Source organism: Schistocerca gregaria, chromosome 3 (assembly GCF_023897955.1).
Source record: "Schistocerca gregaria isolate iqSchGreg1 chromosome 3, iqSchGreg1.2, whole genome shotgun sequence".
NCBI classification, from domain to species: domain Eukaryota; kingdom Metazoa; phylum Arthropoda; class Insecta; order Orthoptera; family Acrididae; genus Schistocerca; species Schistocerca gregaria.
Genome location: NC_064922.1, coordinates 838,078,170 through 838,092,943, shown reverse-complemented (window position 1 = coordinate 838,092,943; position 14,774 = coordinate 838,078,170).

Sequence of the window (14,774 nt, the reverse complement as noted above, 5' to 3'; positions counted from 1 at the left end):
CCCATTCTCTATGAGCCATCCTCCTCCTTTCCCAACTGTGGAGATGATGCCACACATTGTGATCTTGTCACAGATCTGTCAGAAATCACGTTCTTGAACTCAGATCATGCAGCATGTAACTTACTATGAGGTAACCATCAAGCCATTGGTCAATGTCATCACCTGCACTCTTTGACAGCAGGAGTAGTGATAGCTGCCTGGTCCAAGTCACACGAAGCAGCAGTGCAGTGTAAGTGATGCAACCATTTGAGTATATTTCTCAATCCACATTGAATAGCAACATGTAGTTCAACATTGCTACATTGTAACACTGTTATGGCATACTGCTCCTCATTAACAATATGCTGATGTCACATTTTTGCTTTAAGTGCCTTGCATGTCTTTCTCAACTCTGAAGCTTCCAAGAAGGCAGGTGATGTAGAATGAGAGGTATTCTTACATAACCAACATAAATTGTTCCACGTCCAACATCAGTCCATGTAAACAAGATGGCTTCCACTTGGGTTAGCCATAACTGAGACTTTATGGACCAAAAAGGCAGAAACCTGGTGTTACTGTTCTTGCTGCTGTTGCCTGTGTTGTCACTGTTTGATGTGAGGTGGATGCTTGGGGGAGATACACCAAACAAAACCTTATAAACACGAGTTCATTTATTCACTTCTTCACACAAGTAAGTCTTACACAGAACTGGATGGCAGAACTACTCAAAGATAATTTTTGATTAGTCCAAAGATGATACTAAGATAAATACTAGTGTCGATCTCCTTGGCGCCACATACCCCTCCCCCTGCAGGTGGAGTACTTCTGATAGGCCGGGGGGGGGGGGGGGGGGGGGGAGGGGAGAGATGACTAAGGCATCCGCAGGGGTGGTCTGCGGGAGCTGGACCATAGTCAGTTCGACAGTGTCATCGGGGGGCTGTGTGGGCAGATGACGTGAAGGAAGGTCCTGCCACCGAACCTGGAACTCGTTTAAGCATGCCAGATGTTGTACTGGGCGTGCGGCGACAGGTAGGCTGGCGGTTTGCGGAGGAACGGAGCGACGACGACGATGTCTCCAGTGGGCGTGGCGAACACACAAAGCATGCCCAGGTCAACATCGGGCGAGAGGGGAACACATTTCACCAGGTGGCAGGGAATGGCGGAGGTTGTAATGAAGGCAAACACACGACAAACAGTGTGTCATCGCGTAGTATTATAGAGGTGTTGTAGATTATGTCTGGGGGGCCAGGCACAAACACCTCGAGCGAGGGCACGTTCAAGATGGGGTGGCGTGAGAAACCTCGACAGGGCGAGGCAGGCGACATGGGGAGAAAGGTTGAAGGGACCGGAGAAGGGCTCGGTGGCGAGGGCGTGTTCGTAAGGAAGCTCGACGTGTGGAGCATGTGATCACTCGATCGAGTGTGTGAGACCGGAGTAGAGGGCGAGGTCATAGAAGAGCTTGACGATTGGGGCTGAAAGTCACTCGACTGAGTGAGTAAATTCGATGTGGAGGGAGTGGTCGGAGTGTTGTGAGCCACGACAGGGAGTGGTGTGGTCGTGGCCTGAAGGAGGGTAGAGGAGGGCATGACATGAGCAGGCTTAAGTCTGTTGAGAGAGACAGTAACAGTTGCATCTTTTATCTGGATGTCATAGGTGTTGGCTGAGCGCCAGAGAACTCGCTACGGGCCGGTATATGGGGGTTGGAGGGGAGCACGGACAGTGTCATCTTGGAGCATGACGTACTCGCAATTGTCCAGAGATTTCGGGACGTGAACCTTAGGGCGGGAACGGCTGGCGGGCGGAGGGATATGGAGGTTGATGAAGTGGCGTCTGATGCGGTCCACGAAGGAAAGTAAGTCAGACTGAGGGGGAGAAGCGGACGAGCTCACAAGTTCGCCGGTGAGAACAATGTTCTGGCCGTATATGAACTTGGCTATTGTGCCTTTGAGGTCTTCCTTATAGATTGCACGAATGCCGAGTAGCACAAGGGGAAGGGCCTCCGACCATTGAGTCGTGCCATCGAAGAGCCGCCTTGAAAGCGAGGTGCCAGCGCTTAACTAGCCTGTCACTTTGTGGGTGATATGCTGTGGTATGGATGCGCCGGATACAGCAAATCCCGTTGAACAAGGCTGACTCAAATTGTCTGACCTGGTCATTCGTGATGATAGCTGGACACCCGAAACACGATACCCATGACTCGCCGAAAGCTTGAGCAACAGTTTCTGCCGTAATATTGGGGAGGGGGACAGCCTCGACCCATAGAGTTGTTTGGTCGATAGACGAGAGAACATAACGAAAGCCGTTAGAGGGGGAAGAGGGCCGACAATGTCAATGTGAATATCCTGGAAACGCCCAGGAGGGATCGAAAAGACGCTGAGGGGGGTGGGGGCGAAGTGTGCTTATGTACTTTGCAGCATTGGCATGCAATGCAGGAGCGTGCCCATTGCTGACAGTCCCTGTTGGCGTTTCTCCACAGAAAGCGCTCCACTACGAGGCGGGTGGATGCACAAACATGGGGGTGGGCTAAATTATGCGGGGCGTTGAAAACAGCTCGACAGAGCGTGGTTGGGATAAGGGAGTGTAATGTACCTGTACTGTCATCGCACCAGATTTCACCACAAATGCCAGGGAAGGTGGTGCAGATGAAGTGTAGAGAAGAGGTGGAGTCTGAAATCACGTTTTGTGTATCCTCATCAGTGGGTTGGAGGTTAGGCAGTTCAGAGAGGTCTAACAGTGAATGAAAGGCGTCGACTCGTGAAAGGAAATCAGCAACTACATTGTTGGCAACCTTTATGTGTGTGACATCGGTAGTGAATTGAGATATGAAGTCCATGTATCTGAAGTGGCGAGGAGGTGGGTCAGCTGGTGGGTTTGAAATGGCCACAGCCAGGGGTTTGTGGTCTGTTAAAACATAGAAAGGGTGTCCCTCAACATCGGTCTTAAAATGCTTGATCGCTTCATAGACCGCAAGCAAGTCCCTGTCAAACGCGAAATATTTCCGTTGTGCATTGGTGAGCTTGCGCGAGAAGAACTGCAGAGGCGAAGTTTGGCCGTCGACTGTCCGGCTAAGGACAGCGCCGATGGCAGTATCGCTCGCGTCTGTGGTGATGGAAAGTTGCGCATTGGGATGAGGATGCGCGATGGTGCAGGCCTCGGCAAGAAAGTTTTTGAGGGCAGTGAAAGATCAGTCACAGCAGGGGTCCATGGAACAGGCTGAGACCCAGAAGTCTGTCAGTAGAGCCTGAATCTCCGCAGCCCGAGGTAGATGACGGCGATAATAATTACCACCCCCAGAAAGCGCCGGAGCTCTTTGAATGACGAAGGTCTGGGTAGGTTTAGTATTTTTGTACTTTGTCAGGGGGCACTGAAATGCCATCGACAGCGACCTGAAAACCAAGAAAAGTGACAGCGGGTTGATGTAGGTGCAATTTGTCCTGGTTGGTCTCAATGCCTGCTGCCGCGAGAGAGTTCACAACAGTTTGCAAATGTCAAATGTTGTCCTCAATGGAGGAGCTGAACACAAGAATGTCATCAAGATATGCAAAGCAGAATTTTAGTTCGAACAGCACTTCACTGATGAAGTGTTACCAGGTCTGGGTTGCGTTTTTCAGACCGAAGGGCATGAATTGAAACTGAAATAATCCGACTGGGGTGGTGATTGCTGTCTTCTCGACACTTTCAGGAGCCATTGGGATCTGGTGGTAGGCCTGTTTGCAATCAATGACAGTGAACGCGGTCACACCTACGAGGGAACTGGTATAGTCGGCAATGTTGGGTATGGTGTAGGTATCCATGATTGTTTGTGCATTTAGTCGACGGTAGTCTCCGCGCATGCACCAGGACCAGTCTTTATTGGGTGTCATATGTATGGGCGTAGACCAGCTACTGGCAGAGGGTTCAATGATGCCGGAGCTTAGTAGTTCATAAATCTGCTTCTTAAGGTCGGTGAGGCGCTCGGGACAAAGTCGACATGGTTTACTGGAGATTGGGGGGCCTGGCGTGAGTCGAAGCTTGTGAACCATGCCGTTGGTGACAACACAAATGTTACCGGTGGTACCGGAGGCAGTTCGTTTACATGTGCAGCGGGTGGGGCAGGCGAGGCGAGGATGTGGTGTTCGGAGCCACTCAGTGGATCCAACGGGAGCCGAGGCAGCAAAGTGTCCCAGGAAGCAACGTGACAATATCGCCGGCGGCCTGAAGCAGTGGCACCATCGTCAGGTGAGCTCATGAAGCGTTAGTGAGTCCATTGTCCGAGGGCACGGCCTGTGGCAGCACAGTTGCGGGCAAAGTGCTAGTGCAATGTTTATGTTGTCAGTGGCGGTCGCACAGGGGCGTGCAGGAGCCAAAGTTGCAAGCTCGACAAGCCACTTGTGCATTGTTTCTTGTAACGTCATCAACAGAGCCGAGCATGTACGGATGAGATGAGCCCGGACCGACGTGTCACAGGATGGTTTGCTCGATGGGGCACAGGGGAAGTGAGTTTTGGATGGGTGATGAAACACAGTGTTTTGCATTAGGTCTGGAGAAAGTTTGTGGTGTCGCAAGAAGTCAATGCCTAGTATAGGTTCATCAATATTGCATGCTAAGAAAGTCCACTCAAGTTTGCAGTTTGCGGAGAGTGAGACGACGTGGGAGGTAGAACTCTAGCATTGTAGTTTAGTAGAATTCACAGCTTGCAGCTAAGTATGATGAGGGCGGATGTTTGATGACACTAAGGACGTAGGTAGCAGCGAAACATCGGCACCTGTGTCCAGTAGGAAAAAGTGTCCCCACAAAACGTCTTTAATATAAAGTCGTCCGTAATCATCCAATTGTTCCCAGACAGAATGGAGCACTATGAGGTGACTGTCATGTTGTGCGCAGGAGGCAGCACCTGGACCTACCTGCTATTGGCGTTTGGGAAGCAGCAGGGTGGTCTGCAGTTCCATTCCGCCACACCAAACCGCGTGTGGAATTAACAGTATAGGTAGTGCAGTTAGAATTCCTGCAGAAAGTTTGTTGCCAGAGGCAGTGGTTGAGATCTGGTGGCCACAGCCGGTTCGGTTGCAGGAGGGGGCGTGACCGAGGGCAGAGCCGGTGACATCCCAGTTGCTTGTTTACCGAGTCCCGGAGCGAACCGAACAGTAGGTACAGTGCGGCCCTGGCCACATCCGGCCATGGGACAAGGAGCCTGAACCTGAGAATTTCCAGGAAGGCAGTGGCTGGCGAAATAGAGCAGTGAAGCATCATGTAGTTTGTCAGCAATTGTCATTCGTTGCTCAACAGATTTGGGAGACCTCTGAGCTAGAGCAAAGCAGATGTGAGGAGGTAGTTTATCTGACCAGATGGTGAGGAGAGCTGTCAGAGAGAAGATCATCGCTGATCAGGGCCTGTAGCCATCTCCAGAGTTGTGAAGGTTTGTCATTGCCTAGTTGCTCGACATGGTGCACTTGCTGTCTCAGTTGAGCACGCAAGCCGATGTAGAATTGTCTTTTTGGCTAGAGTGTACCGGGTAGCAGAGTCCGGGCATCAAACAGGTCAGCAATCAAGTCCTCCTGGTCGTGCAGGTGGGTGATGAGGCACAGAAACCTGGTTGACTCGTTGAGTTTGTAATGGTCGAACACTTCATCCACAATTTTGAACAAGGTTGTTGCCCTGTAAGGATTGAATGGCAGCAGCGTCCGTAAGCATTGTAGAACGTTCGGAAGGACAGGTTGAGTTGAATTCGTCAGGGCACTGCCTGAAACGAGCTGTTGTTGCTGCAGTATTCCAGGAGAATGTGTCTCCAGGGTATGTGGCAATGACGGCTGGTCAGGTGGCAGCATGAAGGTGACGCGGTGTGGTTGAGCGCGATCCATCGCGACGTGGAAGGCCGACGTGGGTGAGACACTGTGATGTGTCAATTGCGGTTGCGTAAATTCGACTGGAGCCGGCGCGGAGGCGACAGGTGAGAGAAAGTTCAAAGTTTGAAAACGCGTGCCGGTCTGCGGAAACCTTGACGTGCAATCAGAGTCGGAGCCACCTGTGTTGCAGGGAGGCTGCGGGCTGTCCAGAAGCACAATGAGGAAAATGATGTCGAACGTCGGGCGGAATGTGTGAATGTTCAGTGTTCATAGTCACTTCACTCAAAATGGATTGCAGATAAGTTGAATGTTGTGGCACAAAACACTGAGGCGTAGCAGTAGGACGGAGATGGAGGTCATGCACAGATAACAAGCCAGTGTTCCGGTTGCAGGCCGAGGTATTGAAGCACGAAGGCATGTGCTGATACTGAACCAAGGCAGGCGCAGGCAGATGCTAAGGAGGTGACCTGTGAACAAAGCAGTTCCGGCCACGTGGCAGGAATCCGCATGGTGCTGCACGGATTGCGACCAGGCAAACCGTTGTCCTGGCGGTGGTAGGTTATCCAGCGAAGCATTTGCAGAAATTGGCATTGATTCCGCACTGTATGGAGATCCGTAAGAGGTAGCTGCACCGTCGATGAGGGAGGGCACTTGTGCCGGGAACAAAGGCATCTGATAGCCGGAGTCATGCACACTCCTAACCTCATTTATTGTTGCAGGCACAAAAACGTCCAACGAAATCGACGAGTGAGACACATTGTGTAGCAATCCTGGCGACTGTACATCGCCCGCAACACGATGCATGTCGATCACAAAATCCGGTGTTAGGCATTGGGCCGAAGCCATTGTTCGAATGCTGTGTTGATGTAATACATGTGAAAATAAACGATGTGGAGGCCACGGACACAGTAAAACGGCAAAAATGGAAGACATTACAACTCGGGGTCACCAGTGAGGTAGATGCTCGGGTGAGATACACCAAACACTGCCTTATAATCATGAGTTCATTTATTCACCTCTTCACACAAGTAAGTCTTACACAGAACTGGATGGCGGAACTACACAAAGATAATGTTTTGCTTAGTCCAAAGATGATACTAAGATCGATACTGGTGTCCATCACATCAGCACCACAGATGTAGCTGGTGAGGACACAACACTGCTAGCAGTTGGCAAATACTGGCACTGCTTTTTCACTGCAGTGTTATTGGTGGAGGCTATTGCTCCTTTGTGCATGTACAGAGTATCAGTTTTAAACGTTCAATGTGAGATCACCACCATGGATATTGATGATTCCACTTCAAATACACACACGTTTTATAAGTGATTAACACTTTATTTGTATTACATACACTTTGCACAAAGTTCAACACTTTTATGACAACAAAACTGGAACATCACACACAAGTACCAAATAAGCTGATAATACAAAGAAAGTTCTGCATATCACTGGTGAACTACTACTTTAATGTTTGCATTTGACTTCTGTCAACTCTTCAGACTAATGTCACCATACACTTTGCCCTATTAGCAAATATGGGTAAAGAGTAACAACACAAAAGACTTTACTGACATTGCACTGCATGAGAAATATATACAAAACAACCACACTCCCATTCTCAAGTCAAAAACAAACACTCTATTGCATGTCAAGACTTCTCACAGTATCGATGTGTGCTTTAACTATATAGCTGGGTTTCCAGACATGAATTTCATACTCGTGCATCCCCCATCAGCACCCGCTTAAGCCAGTTTATATGTGGAAACACCCTACTTGAACACTGTCATGCCAACTTAAGCACAGTTATGAAAGGTATTCTAACTTTCTTCTTGAAGCTGCTTTCCCCACCACCACCTACGAGCTTCAGCAACTGCCAATAGGTGGATCTGCTCTCATTCTGATCTGGTTCGTTGTGTATGCAAGTGGAAGGCTAGCGCACACTGAAATAATGGACCTAGTCTTCAATTAAGTAAATAAATACTTTTGAAAGTGGCAAAATGTTTTTAATCACTGTGGGAGAAATATGATTCTAGCATTCAGCAAATCTTTATAACTGCTTACTTGTAATAGAGTAAAGCACCACTATTGAAATGACGACATGGATTAAAGAGTATCGATCAGTGTGTGGACTTGCTGAGGTACATACAAGGCGTGCCCTAAAGAATTCTGGAACATTCGCAATTTTGCACCAATATTGTGTTGGAGCGAAATGCGGTTGGCATCCCCGCACACATCTGTGTTTAATGTATAACCGCTGGAAGTTTTATTGCTGTATGTCTGTTGGGTATTGTTCATTGCTATATTGAGTAGAATGTTGTGTCACACGGCTTGGGAATTTTGATACGGCAGAGTTAGAGGAGCAACAAATATGCGCTAAATTTTGTGTGGAACTAAAGAAAACCTTTACAGAGACGCTTCAAATGATGCAGGAAGCCTACGGTGATGAGTGCTTAAGCCATACTCGGTATTACAAATAGTTCACCTGATTTAAAAATGGCCGGACTGATGTTATTGTTCAGGACACCCTTTGACGTCCAACGACAAGGCACATGTCAACAAAATTGTGTGTACCAAGCGAAGACTGACAGTCTGAGAGACTGCAGAAGAATAACATTTCAGTTGGATCATGTCATGATATCCTGAACAGTTTCTTGGAATGCATTGTGTTGCTGCCAAGTTCATGAGCCACTTTTGCCTTGCCATCTGAAACTTTTGCCTTGCCATCCGAAGACCTTTTGGATCTTGCAAATGAGAATGAGATATTCCTTAAGTTCAGTGTTCACAATGGGCCAGGAAAAGTTTTCCAAGACAAAAGAAAGGTTGTCACTTTGGGTCCAATGTCAAAGCCACGCTGGGCATACCATTCCGGAAGTGGAAATGACATTAGGAGAAGCATATCAATTGTGGAGGAGAGTATTTCGGAGGAGGTCCTGCACAATAAGTAAAAGGCAAGCACAGAAATATCTTGTGGACAAAGTTCCAGAATTTTTTGAACAGATCTCATATCACTGCAGAACAGTGAATACTGTAAAGGTATTTTTTCAATTTAAATATAATGGTTATAATTTTTTGTTTTCATCTTGAGTGAGAGTATCATTGTGAAATGGATGTTTACTTGTGGCTACTACTATTTTTCACCCTCAGTAAAATCCTACGGAAATACTGCAGAACTGTGTTTGTATGGTATTCATATTACCACTGAGTAATGATTGTTCTGCACAGTATTACAAAGTTTTGTTGTAAAATTAAGTAACACATTGTCAAAGAAACGATATTTATAGCATCTGTGATTAGATAAAACAAAAATGTAGAAATAGTGCTCTTTGCAATGCAGTATGTACATTGCAGTGTGTCCAGGTACCAGACATTTCAGTCTTTTAATGAAATATGGCATGGCATCTTACACTTGTGTATCATAATTTTGTACAGAGCCAAAAATATAGCTCAAAAAGATTTCAAAATTGATTCTACTAATTGATTTTTGAATGAAACATTGTTCTCGTCATAGAACTCCCTTAGTAGTGTATTGGATGTTCCCAAACAATTACCACGAGATGCGCATTTCCATAGCCAACATCTACAAGTCGTTTTTTTCTTCGTCAGTGTCACTATAAGGTCTTCAACTAATGCTGTGCGACACCTATATGAATAATTTTACTTGTCATAATCTTGTAAGTCATGTAAGTATAATTATTTTAAAATAGCATCCATTAAATAAGCAGCAGTAATTACCAAATCTGTAATACTTTTATTCATGATCCTTTAGGGACAGAAGTACAGAACAGATGGGAGAGCATGAATGATTTGTATATGAAATAAGTGCAAAACCAACAAGGAAAAAGAGACCATATACATACAAGGAAATGTTTTTATTTGAAGGAGGGTTAAAACAATTACTGCCTCTGCAAGTACAAGTCCACTGGTGCACCTGTAGAAGCTGTTTCAACTGGTTTAATATGAAAGGATATTTTGTCAAATTATACATGAATGCTATTTTTTTCAAAAATGATGGGAATATGAACACCACTGAAAGTGTTCAGATTACAGCAGCATACTTGCACCTGAGCCTCAATACACAAAAAGTACGTTGAGACCAAATTCTAAGAGGAGGAAACAGATGATGATGATGGAACAGTACAGGACATTTGGCACAATCTATTTCTCACATGCCTGATGCAGACAAGACATTTCTCATGTTTGCAACAGCAAGTGATAAGGAAATTGAAACTGCAGGTACAAGAAACTTGATTTTCGGTTAAAGTTCATTCAAAGTTTCACAATCATATGTAGTATCCATTATCTTCCCCTTCACTCACCATCTTCTCCAAGTGGCAGCACTTTCACATTAATCAGTCTTCTGTAAAACACTATGAAAGCAGTGTATAGTAGTGCAACGAACAAAGTGAAACAGCTCGTGATGAAACTTTTGTCATATTTTGTAAATTATTTGAGTGAAAAAATTTAGCACTGTGCAAAAATATAAATTAAAACAGTTTTTGGCAAACTGGCAGAATAAAGACAACTAAAACATACCTTGAAGTTACTGTGAACTTTTCTTTTGCACATTTACATATCCTCATGGTGGTGGACTTTTTGTTTCAAATAAATTAACAAACGTCCTGCAGTACTCAATAATCTTACCTGGATTTGCCTTCACTTTGCTGTGTACAAGCACCAACTTTCACTTTGTTTATCTCTCACAATATTGGCTGAATCCAGTATTTTTTACACACGCTGTGGTTTCCATGCTTACAGGCAACTATCACAGCATATACAAGCTTTGATTAAAAAGTAATGGGAATATTTGTTTTTCCTAAAGAACTTTCATTTATTCATCAACATTAGCTTTGTCCCCTCCAGAGTAATCCCTTTCAGATATAATACCCTTGTGACACTATTTTCCAGCCTTGGATGCGCCTTGGGAACTCAACTTTTCTTTATGGTGTTCAGCTCCTTCAGCGATTTTGTTTTTATCTCATCAATGGTGACAAAATGACATCTTTTCTTGGTTCTCTTCAGCCTCAGAAATAGAAAAAAGTTGCAGAGACACATGTCCGATGAATACAGTGGCTGTGACATTATAGCAATTTTGTTTTCTGCCAAAAATGATGAAAAAGCACTGAGGTACGAGTGGGAGTATTATCAAGATGCAGTTTCCACAAGTGGTTTTGCCACGATTCTGGTCATTTTCTTTGGTTTGCTTCATGTAAATGGCACATACCTTCCGGGTAATATTTCTTATTGACAGTGTAACAATAAGGCAGGAACTCATGATGCACTAGCCTGCTGTAATCTAAGAACACAATGAGAAGAACCTTCGCATATAAACTACTTCTGGATCACTGTCGACTTCAATCAACAATTCCTGAGCGATGGCAATGCGACATCGTTTTAGGTCTAAATTCAAAAATTTTTGAATAAATTTTGCTGCTACATACTTTGTGTCCAAAACAAGCAAAAAAAATTCTTGGCACAAGTCTCAGCAACCTCTCTGCTGCTAATTTCCCACAACCACTCTCTTTCTCTCTTGCGCACTGTCATCAGTAATCGGTGATAGGGAATCCAGGGCAGTCATTGTTATCACCACCACCACCATCCTGACCCTCTTTGAAATGTTTATACCACTTGTAAATTCAACATTTCGAATGCAGTGTTGCACTTTATTACATTTTTCAAGCAAAAATTAAAGTAAATTCTTTCAATGATATAGATTCACTGAGGACTGGAGAACATGTATAACATTTTCGACTGCCAATAATAAACAAAATATTCAAAACAACAAAAAATGCAAACATACATCAGGAACAAGAGCTCCAACAAGATCAAAAATTTTTAAACAGCATAAAGTGTGCGAGCATTGAGGAGAACACCCTCATATGGCTATAACCTGAATCACATATCCTGTCCACCTTTTTGTCTGTTTCCAGCCAGCAGAAATTGAAAACGTATTACATAATAGCTTTAAGCACCCGCTCGTCGACCTAAGAGATCCTACAGGATGTTGTGAAATAGCAATGGGAACTCCATTGTTGAATGTGACTGACCATGAGCTGCACAGGTGGCAGATGTGTGAACTAAGCATACTGTCGTCACATAAACCATGTTAGCGATATATGTCTCTTTCACACAAGTAACTTCTTTATGATGCTACTCGCACAAAACGACATTGAAACAAAAGTATGTGTTTACACTCACAGGGCGATGGAAAGGCTTCTTCTTGTATGAAGAAGGTACAATACAAGAGGTGGCAGGAGGAACTCTTCAACCTCCCTCAGTCAATTCTTAAATTGCACTTTGTTTTTTGGCAGTTTCTGCGTCAACTGCGTGCCTGCATCCTCAACGGGAGCCTATTTTGCTGCTCCCTCAGTACAATCCTAATCTCATGTTTTCTCAATGCAACTAATTAATGGTGTGCTTTCATGTGTTCAGCCAGGTTCTTGATTAAATCTTTCTGCATGATTTTTCAATGACTGGCCCAGTCAATTTTGGGTGCTACAGTCAGTGTCCATAAGTGTACTCACTGCCAGGACACCAATCAGAGGGCAAAATATTCTTGGTCTTGGTTGTAACTTCTACACAGAAATTAAAACAAAAGCATAAAGACATGAAGACTGGAGATCTGCTATCAACCAATCCTTGTATTGAGCACTAGATGAGGAGCGGGAGAAGGAAGACTACAGTTCTGTCAACTGATTGGTTGGTTTGTGGGATTGAAGGGACCATACTAGGGCCATTGGTCCCTTTTTCCATGAACTTTACACACCCACAAAGAATAAGAACAAACAATGGAGATGACAAGAGACGACACAGGACAAGAAAGACAGACAGAGACCAGAAAAAATGAATTAAAAATCACACCGAGTGTTGGCTCACCATAGAAACAAAAAAGGAAAAGACAACCACCAAGTAACGCACTAAAAACCACAGTCTAAAATCATAGGTCAAAGGCTAGACTCAACACAAAAAAAGGACAAACACTTACATCAAGTGATAAAAACCCCCTGCACAAATAAAACTGAAAACCAAAACTGCCATCGTAACGTCATCTGATAAAAGTGCATGAAACGTATCAAGCAGCACAAACGGCTGCCTGAGCGGAGTTAAAAGTGGGCAGTCCAACGAGATGTGGAACACCGTCAAAGCTGACCCGCAGCGATATAAAGGTGGGTCCTCGCGGCACAACAAATAGCTGTGTCAGCTGTCAGAGGACAACAGAGTCCTTGCGAGAGACCCGCAAGGAGGAGTGCCACGCACCGGTAACCTCCTTGATGGCCCGAAGTTTGTTGGGTGAAGGAAGGGTGCGCCAATCTTCGCTCCAGTTGCTAAGTACCTCCTGCCGCAAAACTGACCTGAGGTCACTCTTCGAAAGGCCAATCTCAAAGGCTGGTGCGACGACAGCCTGTTTGGCCAGTGTGTCAACACGTTCATTTCCCGGGATGCCAACATGACCCGGGTCCACACAAAGACCGCAGAGCGGCTGTAACGGGCAAGAGTATGGAGGGACTCGTGGATAGCCATCACCAGACGAGAGCGAGGGAAACACTGGTCAATAGCTCAAACTGCTCAGGGAGTCACTACAGATAAAGGTCTCACCTGAGCAGGAGCGGATATACTCTAGGGTGCGAGAGATGGCGACCAGCTCGGCAGTGAAAACACTGCAGCCAGCCGGCAATGAGTGTTGTTCATAATGATCCCCTAGAGTAAGAGCATAACCGACACGACCAGCGACCATTGAACCGCCAGTATAGACAATGTCACAGTCTTGAAATGCGGCAAGAACTGAAAGAAAGCGGAGGCGCAGGGCCTCAGGAGGGACTAAGTCCTTTGGGCCCTGTGCCAAATCAAGCCAAAGGCACGGGCGGGGCACACACCACGGGGTATATGCAGAGGGGCCCAGAAAAGAGATGGGAGAGGGAAAACCTCAAGCCCAGATAGAAGCACTCTGACACGAACCGCAATCATACACCCTGACCGTGGCCACCGTTCCAGAAGATGGACGACAGACTGAGGGAACAGGAGACGATAATTGGGATGCCTGGGCAAGATACAAACATAAGCATAAGCAGCCAGTAATTGTTGGTGCCGGAACCGCAATGGAGGGACACCTGCCTCCACAAATGTGCTGTTGACAGAGCTTGTTCAGAAAGCTCTAGTGGTGAGTCGGATCCCACTATGAAGGATGGGGTCCAGCAACTGCAATGCTGAAGGGGATGTCGAAACTGTAAGCCCGGCTCCCTTAATCTAGATGGGACTGAATTAACGTCTGGTACAGCAGTAGAAGGGTAGACCTATCGGTACCCCAGCTGGTGTGACACAAGCAATGGAGAGCGTTAAGATGCCTCCAGCACGTCTGCTAAAGCTGCCAAATATGAGGGAGCCAAGTCAACCGGGTATCAAAAACCAATCCCAAAAACTGATGCGCCTCCACCACAGCAAGAGGATCGCCGTCAAGATAAAGCCGTGGCTCAGGATGAACAGTGCATCACCGGCAGAAATGCATAACCCAGGTCTTGGCAGCCAGAAACTGGAAGCCATGCGCCACAGTCCAAGACTACGCCTTGCGGATAGTGCCCTGCAGTTGCCCTTCAGCAACTGCAATGACAATGGAGTTAAAGTATAGGCACAAGTCGTCAGCATACAAGGAAGTTTGAGACAGACTTTCCCACTGCCACAGCAAGCTCATTAATTGCAATTAAAAAGAGGCAGATACTTAAGACAGATCCTTGTGGTACCCCATTCTCCTGAACTCGGGAGGAACTTTGGGAGGCCGCAACTTGCACGTGGAAGGAACGAAGCGACAGAAAATTTTGTATGAAAATTGGGAGCGGACCCCGAAGACCCCAACCATGAAGCATTGAGAGGATGTGATATCAGATGTCGTATCATATGCCTTCTGCATGTCAAAAAGGACGACGACCAGATGCTGATGATGGGTGAAGGCCGTATGGATGGCAGACTCCAGGCACACCGGA